The sequence below is a fragment of the Prionailurus bengalensis genome, chromosome A1 (genome assembly GCF_016509475.1).
Source record: "Prionailurus bengalensis isolate Pbe53 chromosome A1, Fcat_Pben_1.1_paternal_pri, whole genome shotgun sequence".
NCBI classification, from domain to species: Eukaryota; Metazoa; Chordata; class Mammalia; order Carnivora; family Felidae; genus Prionailurus; species Prionailurus bengalensis.
In genome coordinates, this window is record NC_057343.1 from 92138781 (window position 1) to 92148455 (window position 9675).

A 9675-nucleotide genomic window follows, 5' to 3' on the forward strand; every position below is an offset into this window, starting at 1 on the left:
AGGATATCTCAGTAGAAACCTCCAAAACTGAAAACCAAAGAAAAAAGCCTAAAACAAAACAAAACAAACAGTAACTGTAGGACAACTACAAATGGTGTAATATTCAGGTAATTGGAATACCAGAAGGAGAAGAAAGGAATGGAAGATTTGAAACAATAGTAACTGAGAATTTTCCCAAATTAACATCAGACACCATACCACAGATCCAGGAAGTTCAGAGAGCATTAAATAATTTGGATGAATTCTAAAAACACTAAAATACTACACCTATGCATATCATTTTTAAATTATAGAAAAGCAAAGATAATGAAAATATAGTGAAAGAAACCAGAGGAAAAAACACCTTAGCTATAGAGGAACAAAGATAAGAAGGCCACTATTATACCCACAATTTATGAGGCCACCATATGTCTAACATCTCTTCAGAAACCATGCAAGCAAGAAGAGAGTGAAGTATTTAAAGTGTTGGGGAAAAAAAACACTACCAATTTAGAATTCTGTACCCTGCAAAATTACCGTCGAAAAGTGAAGGAGAAATAAAGACTTTATCAGACAAACGAAAATGAAGGGAATTTGTTGCCAGTATATCTGCTTTGCAAGAAATGTTGAAAGAGCTTCTTTAGAGAGAAGGAAAATAATATAGGTTAGAAACTCAGATCTTCATAAAGAAAGGAAGGGCACCAAAGGAGGATTAAAACTTTTATCTTCCTTATTCTTAATTGATCTAAAAGACAACAGTTTGTTCAAAATAATAGCAACAATGTATTTGACTACCTATGCTAATATATATCATAGATATGTTTATAGCAGCTAACTGAATGACAGCAATGATACATGGCAAAAGAGGGAGGAATTGAGATTATTTTGCTCTTATTAGGTACTCACAAAACCCATGAAGTAGTATAGTGTTACTTAAAAGTAGACTTATATTAGTTGTAAATTTATTGCAAACTTTAGGGCAACCACTAAAGAAAGTAATAAAAAGAAGTATAATTGATATGCTACAAATAAGAGGATATGCTACAGAGTAAAAGGAATCATATAAGATGATTCTGATATGCTACAGAGTAAAGGGAATCATATAAGATGCTCAATTAAAACATAAAAGGTAAAAAGAACATGGAAGACAAATATAGGAACAAAGAGCAAGGACAACAAATAGAAAACAGTAAAAAATATGGTAACATTAATTCAATTATATCAATAATCACTTTGAACATCAGTGGTTTAAATACACCAAGTGAAAGATAAATTGTCAGATGGATCAAAAAATATGACTCAACTATATGTTGTCTACAAGATACCCATTTTATAGATTTTTTAATTTGTTGATGTTTATTTTTGAGAGAGAGAAACAAAGAGAGTGTGGTCGAGGGAGGGACAGAGAGAGAGGGAGACACAGAGCAGGCTCCAGGCTCCAAGCTGTCAGCACAGAGCCTGGTGTGGGGCTCACACCCATGGACCAGAAGATCATGACCTGAGCTGAAGTCGGATGCTTAACTGACTGAGTCACCCAGGCGCCCCATGATTCCATTTTAAATAAAAAGACACCTATAGATTAAAAGTAAATGGAGAAAAATAGACTATGCTAACACTAACCAAAGAAAGTTGGAATTAACTATATTAACTTCAGAAAGAAGAAGTGTTAATGCAAGGAAAGTTATCAGGGATAAAAAAGGGAATTAAAGAATGATAAAGGGGGCAATTCTCCAGGAAAACATAACAATCCTTAATGTGTATGTGCCTAACAATGGATCATCAAATTGCATGAGGCAAACTGACAGAACTGTAAGGAGAAACAGAAGACTCAACTATTAGAACTGGAAACTTCAATACCCCTCTATCATAAATGAGTAGATTCAGCAGACAGAAAGCCAGTAAGGATGTAATTGAACTCAATAACACCATCGATCAAGTAGATATAATGGACATTTATAGAATACTTCATCCAACAACAAATACACATTCTTCTCAAACTTATATGGAATATTCACCAAGATAGACCACATTCTGGGCCATAAAACACATCTTAACATATTTAAAGTTATACCAGTCATACAATATTTGCTCTTGGATCACAATGGAATTAAACTAGAAATCAATTACAGAAAGATAGCTAGAAAAATCCCAAAACACTTGGAGATTAAACAATATACTTCTAAATATCACATGGATCAAAGAAATCTTAAGATAAATTTTAAAATATTTTGAACTAAATGAAAATCAAAACACAACTTACCAACTTATCACTTGTCAGGTGTAGTGAAAGCAGTACTTGGAGGGAAATTTATAGCATTGAATACATACATAAGAAGATCTAAAATTAATAATCCAAGTTTCCACCTTAGGAAACTAGAAAAAAAGAGCAAATTAAGCAAAGTAAACAGAAGAAAAGAATAACAGAGCAGAATGAAGTTGAAAACAGGAAATCAATAGCAAAAAATCAATAAAACCAATAGCTGGTTTTCTTTTTTAATGTTTATTTATATTTGAGAGAGAAAGAGAGACAGTACATGAGTGGGGGAAGGGCAGAAAGAGATGGAGACAGAATCCAAAGCAGGCTCCAGGCTCCAAGCTGTCAGCACAGAGCCCAATGTGGGACTCGAACCCACAGACCGGGAGATCATGACCTGAACCGAAGTAGAACACTCAGCTAACTGAACCACCCAGGCGCCCCCAATACCTGGTTCTTTGAAAAGATCAACAATATCAAAAAGCCTCGAGCCAGGTTAAGAAAAAAAGAGACAGCCCATGGATTACTAATATGGGATATGAAAGAAGGGATATCACCACAGAACCCAGGGACAATTAAAGTATAATAAAGGAGGCGCACCTGCGTGGCTCAGTCGGTTGAGTGACTGACTCAGACTCAGGTCATAACCTCATGCGTCATGGGTTCGAGCCCTGCATCGGGCTTGGCATGCTGCTGTCATCTCACAGTTTGCTTCAGATCCTCTATCCCCCTCTCTCTCTGTCCCTTCCCCACTAGTGCTCTCTATCTCAAAAATAAATACACATTTAACTATAATAAAGGAATACTATAAACAACTCTATGAGAACTAGTTTGATAACTTAGATGAAATAAGTCAATTCCTTGAAAATCACAATCAACTAAAACTCATGCAAGAAGAAGCAATCTGAATAGGTCTGCATTTATTAAAGAAATAGAATCAACAATTAAAAAGCTTCTAGAATAGAAAGCACCAGGCTCAGATGGGTTCTACCACACATTGAAAGAAGAAATTATACCAATTCTCTACTATCTCTGCCAAAATTAATATAGAAGCAGAGGATATACTTATAAATTCATTTTATGAAGACACCATTACAATACCAAAACCCAACAAAGGAAACATAAGAAAACAAACTACACACCAATATTTCTCATGAAGACAAGATATCCCAGATATGCAAGTCTAGTGCAACATTTGAAAATCAATTAATGTAATCCATCACGTCAACAGTCTAAAGAAAAATTATATAAGTATATAAATAGATGCATAAAATTCATTTGACAAAATCCAATACTCATTCATGATAAAAACTACTATCAAACTAGTAACATACTTCCTCATTTAATAAAGAGTCTCTATAAATCCCCTACAGACAATTCACTTAAGGGTGAGAAACTCACAGCTTTCCCAGGCTCAAGACCAAGAGGTCTCCTCTCACTACTGCTTTTCAACACTGTATTGGACAAGAAAAGGAAACAAAAGGCATACAGATTGGGAAGGAATAAAACTGTCTTTGTTCACAGATGAGTGTTGGTTCACAACTTCAGGAGGTATTCCGGTGAACTCTGAAACTGGCCCCACTTACATAAAAGGCAAGAAGAGACTGAAGACAGAGGCAGACCCCCCACCCCAGATTGGTAGGTGACAGTTTTAATATGCAAGGTAACTTACATACAAGGCTTGTCTTGGGCAGCCACAAGACTAGTAGATCTCTGTATCTTAAAAGTTTACATACTTAAACTTAAAAGTTTAAGTATATAGACTTAAAAGTTTACATACAGGCCTTACAGGCCTTAACAGCGTTCAGTCACATATCCAGTCCAGAGGGTCTCAACAACACATTACTCTCTTAAGGCTATATACTTAAAATGGCTGCTCATATGGGAATAGTAGGCATAATTTACATTCCAAAGACAGGGGAAAGAGTAAGAGGCCTCAGATTGCCTGGGTCCAGCTCATGAATCAATCAGTGGCCATGTCCTCTCAATGACCTCCAACAATGACATGATACTTTATATAGAAAACCCAAAAGAACTGACCAAGCAATTCCTAAAACTAATAAGCAATTATAGCAAGATTGAAGGATACATGGCTCTTATACAAAAGTCAATGTCCTCTATACCAGCAATCAACAAGTGGAATTTGAAATTAAAAACACAATATCATTTACATTAACACCACCCAAAATGAAATACTTAGCTAAAATATGTACTATATCTATATGAAGAAAACTATAAAACTTTGAAAAAATGAACAAAACCAAGGGAGAACCAAATAAATGGGGAAATATTCCATGTTCGTGGAAAAGGAAGACTCTATTGTCAAAATGTCAGTTCTTCCCAAATTAGTCTACACATTCAATGAAATCCCAACCAAAATCCCAGAAAATTATTTTGTGGGTATTGACAAACTGATTCTAAAGTTTCTACGTAGAGGCAAAAGGGCCAGAATAGCCAACACAATAATAAAGAAGAACCAAGTTGGAGGACTCATGCTCCTAACTTCAAGACTTACTATAAAGCTACAGTGATCAAGTTAATACAGTGTTGTGAAAGAGCAAACAGATCAATGGAAGATAACAGAGATCCCAGAAACAGATAAATATAGCCAACTGATCACTAACATGGAGCAAGGACAATACAATGGAGAAATGAAACCCCTCCAACAAATGGTGCTAGAACATCTGGACCTCCACAAGCAAAATGATGAATATAGGCACAGACCTTGCACCCTCCACAAATATCAACTCAAAATGGATTTCACAGAACTAAATGTAAAACACAAAATGATAAAACATTAAAAGATAACATAGGAGAGGGGTGACTGGCTGGCTCAGTCAGTGGAGTGTGTGACTCTTGATCTCAGGGTTGTGAGTTCAGGGCTCACACTGGTCATAGAGATTACTCAAAAAATAAAATATTTAATATATAATTGATTAGTTAATTAAAATAAAAGATAACATAGGGGAAAAGTAACATGACCTTGGGTATGGTGATGACTTTGTAGATACATTATCAAAAGCATGATTGATGAAAAAAATAAATGATAAGCTGGACTTCATTAAAATTTATTTTTTATTCTTTTTTTAATGTTTTTATTTATTTTTTGAGAGAGAGAGAGAGAGAGAGAACAGAACACAAGTGGGGGAAAGGCACAGAGAGAGGGAGACACAATCTGAAGCAGGCTCCAGGCTCTGAGCTGTCAGCACAGAGCCTAACAGGGGGCTTAAACAATCAAACTGTGAGATCATGTCCTGAGCCAGTCAGATGCTTAACCGACTGAGCCACCCAGGTGCCCCCTGGACTTCATTAAAATTTAAAACTCTGCTCTGTGAAACACACTGTCAAGAGAATGAGAAGACAAGTCACAGACCAGGAGAAAATATCTGCAAAAGAATATACATCATCTGATAAAGGACTATTATCCAAAATATTCAAAGAACTCTGAAAACTCAGGAGTAAGAAAACAAACAACTGCATTAAAAAATGAGGTGGGGGGAGGGTGGGTTGCTGGGTGGCTCAGTCAGCTGAGTGTCCGACTCTTGATTTCAGCTCAGCTCATGATCCCAGGGTCATGGGATCCAGCTCCACGTTGGGCTCCACACGGAGCATGGCGCCTGCTTAAGATTCTCTGTCTCTCTCTCTGCTGCCTCCCCCACTTGTGCTCTCTCTCTAAAAAATAAAAATTAAAAATAATTAATTAAAACAAAACAAAACAAAATACTAGTCACCTCTCCCAGTCTTTGTAGACTGATTCTGAGCTATAGCAGTTCTTTATGGATTAGCTGGCTTGCTGTCAGCCTAGGGATCAGACACAGGTGAAAACTTAGAAACTCTTAGGTCTTTTCTGAACGTGCATCTCAGTGGGGCCTCATGTTGCTTTACCAGCTGGCTTTTTTTAAATTTTTTTTCCAATGTTTTTTATTTATTTTTAGGACAGAGAGAGACAGAGCATGAACGGGGGAGGGGCAGAGAGAGAGGGAGACACAGAATCGGAAACAGGCTCCAGGCTCTGAGCCATCAGCCCAGAGCCCGACGCGGGGCTCGAACTCACGGACCGTGAGATCATGACCTGGCTGAAGTCGGATGCTTAACCGACTGCGCCACCCAGGCGCCCCCCAGCTGGTTTTAAATGTCTTGATTTTTCCAAGCGTCTCACCCCCAGCCCCTCCTGGGGGCCTTAGATGATGTATCTTGCCTGTATCCTTCATTTCTTGCCCCAGGTATCTGTGGGACTATAGTCCACCTACAGTTTTCATGAGCAATGCTCCCGGCTTCCCCCCACAGGAGATAGGAGAGAGGCATGACAGAGCCCAGTACTTCTGGCAGCCCCCAAACCTGCCAGAACTTTATAAATAAAGGCTGCTCTGGTCTCTCCCTGTTGGAGAGAAGGAATTGAGATCTCCACTGCCTCCTCTCCAGACCAAGACCTGCACTGGGGAAAGGGGAGGGGTGAGAGGACAAGTAAAAATGCCACAAAACTTCCCACAGTCTCAAATGCGGTTTTTACTTTGAGTGTTTGGTTGCTGTAGATCTTTTACTGTTTGCCAGGGCCTTTCTAAGGCTATTTTGGTTCATTTCTAGAAGGTTTTTTTTTTTTTTTTAAGTTTTGAATTTTTTTTTTAATGTTTATTTATTTTTGAGAGAGAAACAGAGTGCGACTGGGGGAGGGTCAGAGAGAAAGGGAGACAGAATCTGAAGCAGGCTCCAGGCTCTCAGCCATCGGCACAGAGCCCGACACAGGGCTGGAACTCACAAACCACAAGATCATGACCTGAGCCGAAGTCGGACACTTAACTGAGGCACTCCTAATAGGTTTTGTTTTTTGTTTTTTGTTTTAATGTTTCCAAAGAGGATTGAGGGCTTGGAGTTTTTACTCTCATTTTGACAACTTCCCTCTGCTTTGACTAGAAATCATAGACCACTCAATATAGGAAAGAAAATATATAAACGAAAGAAGCAAAACTGTCATTCATGTGTTTTAAAATATTATATAAAAAGCCCCAAACAACAAATCCATTATTGTAATTTATAAGGGACTTTAGGCAGTCAGCTGTAGACAAAACCAGTACTTTACAAATAAAAATTTTAAAGAGATACCATTTACAATAGCTTAAAAAGTAGGAAAGATCTAAAATTAAACTCAAAAATATGCAATAATGCCATGGAGAAAAGACGTGAAGTTATTTATTAGACCCTCAGATCAGAGGACTCAGAGCTATCTGCAGAGGAGAAGCATGCAGGGACAAAGGCAGGGAAAGAATGTGTCTGTTTTGCAGAACAAGTAGCTCCCACCAAGGAGACCTAAGGCCAGGTGTTCCAGGATATTCCCTTGCATGAACCAGTTTGGAGCTGAGCAACTCTGCAGAAGCCCTAAATTGCCCTAAAGTTACCTTTAGGTCATTATACTACTATCATCTCCTCCCAATGTGGGAAACAAAGGCAAAAGAAAAAAAATTCCATTTCCTTACAACTTACAGCCCACTGACAGGTCCTTGGGACAGGCAGAATGACTTTCCCCTAGGAGCTCAGCTGCCTGGATGTTGCCACTTTGCCAAGAGCAAAGGGCAATCTTAGCCAGAACCCCCAGGATCGTGTAAGTCTACTTTAACATAAAAATTCCTTTGGAAACTTCACATCTATCCCCACCCCCAAATATACGTTAGCAATCATCCTTCAAGCATATGGCCCACTGATATGCATCTGAAGGGTCTCATGACTGGGGTTTTATTAGACAGTAACAAATTACCTTTTCCTAACAAGTACTTGGAAACCTTGCTTCCAAAATTCCTTACAGACTTACTCTATCCCTGACCCCCTCCCAACTTGAAAGTGTATAATCAGTCACCCGTCACAACCCCAGTGCAGCTTTCTGCCCATAGGTTCTATTCCATGCTTTAATAAAACTACCTTTTGGGGGCAAATGGGTGGCTCAGTCGGTTGAGCCTCTGACTTCAGCTCAGGTCATGATCTCATGGTTCCTGGGTTCGAGACCCACATTGGGCTCTGAGCTCTCCGAACAGAGAAGAGCTAGCTCTCTGTGCGGACAGCTCAGAGCTTGGAGCCTCTGTCAGATTGGGTGTCTCCCTCTCCCTCTCTCTTTGCCCCTCCCTAATTTGCATTGTCTCTGTCTCTCTGAAAATAAACTTAAAAAAACTTATTTTTATTTTTAAAATTTATTTTGCGAGACAGAGAGAGGACAGAAGTGGGGGAGGAGCAGAGGGGGGGAGGAAGACAGAATCTGAAGCAGGCTCCTGGCTCTGAGACATCAGCACAGAGCCCGATGCAGGGCTTGAACTCACAAACTGTGAGATCATGACCTGAGCCAAGTCAGATGCTTAACTAACTGAGCCACCCAGATAATGCAATAAACATCTTTAAAATTTTTTTTTAAATAAAACAAAAAAAATACCTTTTTGCACCTAAGACATCTCAAGAATTCTTTCTTGGCCATTGGCTCCAAACCCCAACATTTCCACATTGACGTACTCCTGTGGGCAGAGTCTTGGGACTTTTTTAAACATACAACATTTGCACTAGCATGTTGACAAGCTATTGACAAGGTAGGTATTCTAATTGAATAAAAGTGCCTAACAAAATATGTGTTAAGTTCCCTAATGTATCAAGCACTCTGCCCCTGCCCCCTAGCACACTGAATAAAAAGCTTCCTGCACTAACCCCAAAGGGAGATAGTGCTTTGAGATTTATCCTCCTGTCTGCTTACTTGCTGGAAGTGGTGAAAACTTGCTCCAACCAAGAGACGTGGGCTGGCCTACTGACTCACGCACTGCAATGGGGCAAAACTTTTGTGACAGGTAATGGTACCACAGTAATGGATTGTGACAATCAATAATGTGAAACCATCAGTTTTCCCAATTTATAGATTCAATCAATCCATTGTATCAGAATTTTTATTTACAAATTGGCATATTATTCATGTGAGTTGATTATAGCCAAAACACTTGAACAAAAATTCATAGGATACTAACTCTATCTTATCAACATTTCATTTCCTGCTATATTAACACAGGGGGTACCTGTGACCCTATTCTTTCCTATAACTGCCTCCATACAAACCTGAACCTGCTCTTTCGCTTTTTCCCATAACACTTACCTTCTAAAATGCTATATAATTGTATTCATGGTTTACTGTCTGCACCCTCCTGCCCCCCACCCGACCAAAAACCAAAAATGTTATTGAGAGCAATTAACTTTGTTTCGTTCACTGACATATTTCCAACCACTTCCAGTGGCATTTGGCACATACCAGGAACACAATAACTTTGGTTGAATCAACGAAGGGAAAAAAGGTTTGTTCTCGTGGTTGTCTACTTGCCTACTATCATAAGGCACTCTCAGCGAACTTCAGTTGCCTTCCCCAGGAACCCAGAGCCACGGCCTCGAAGCCCAAGGAGTGTCACCCCAAGCCCGGAAGTGAGAAC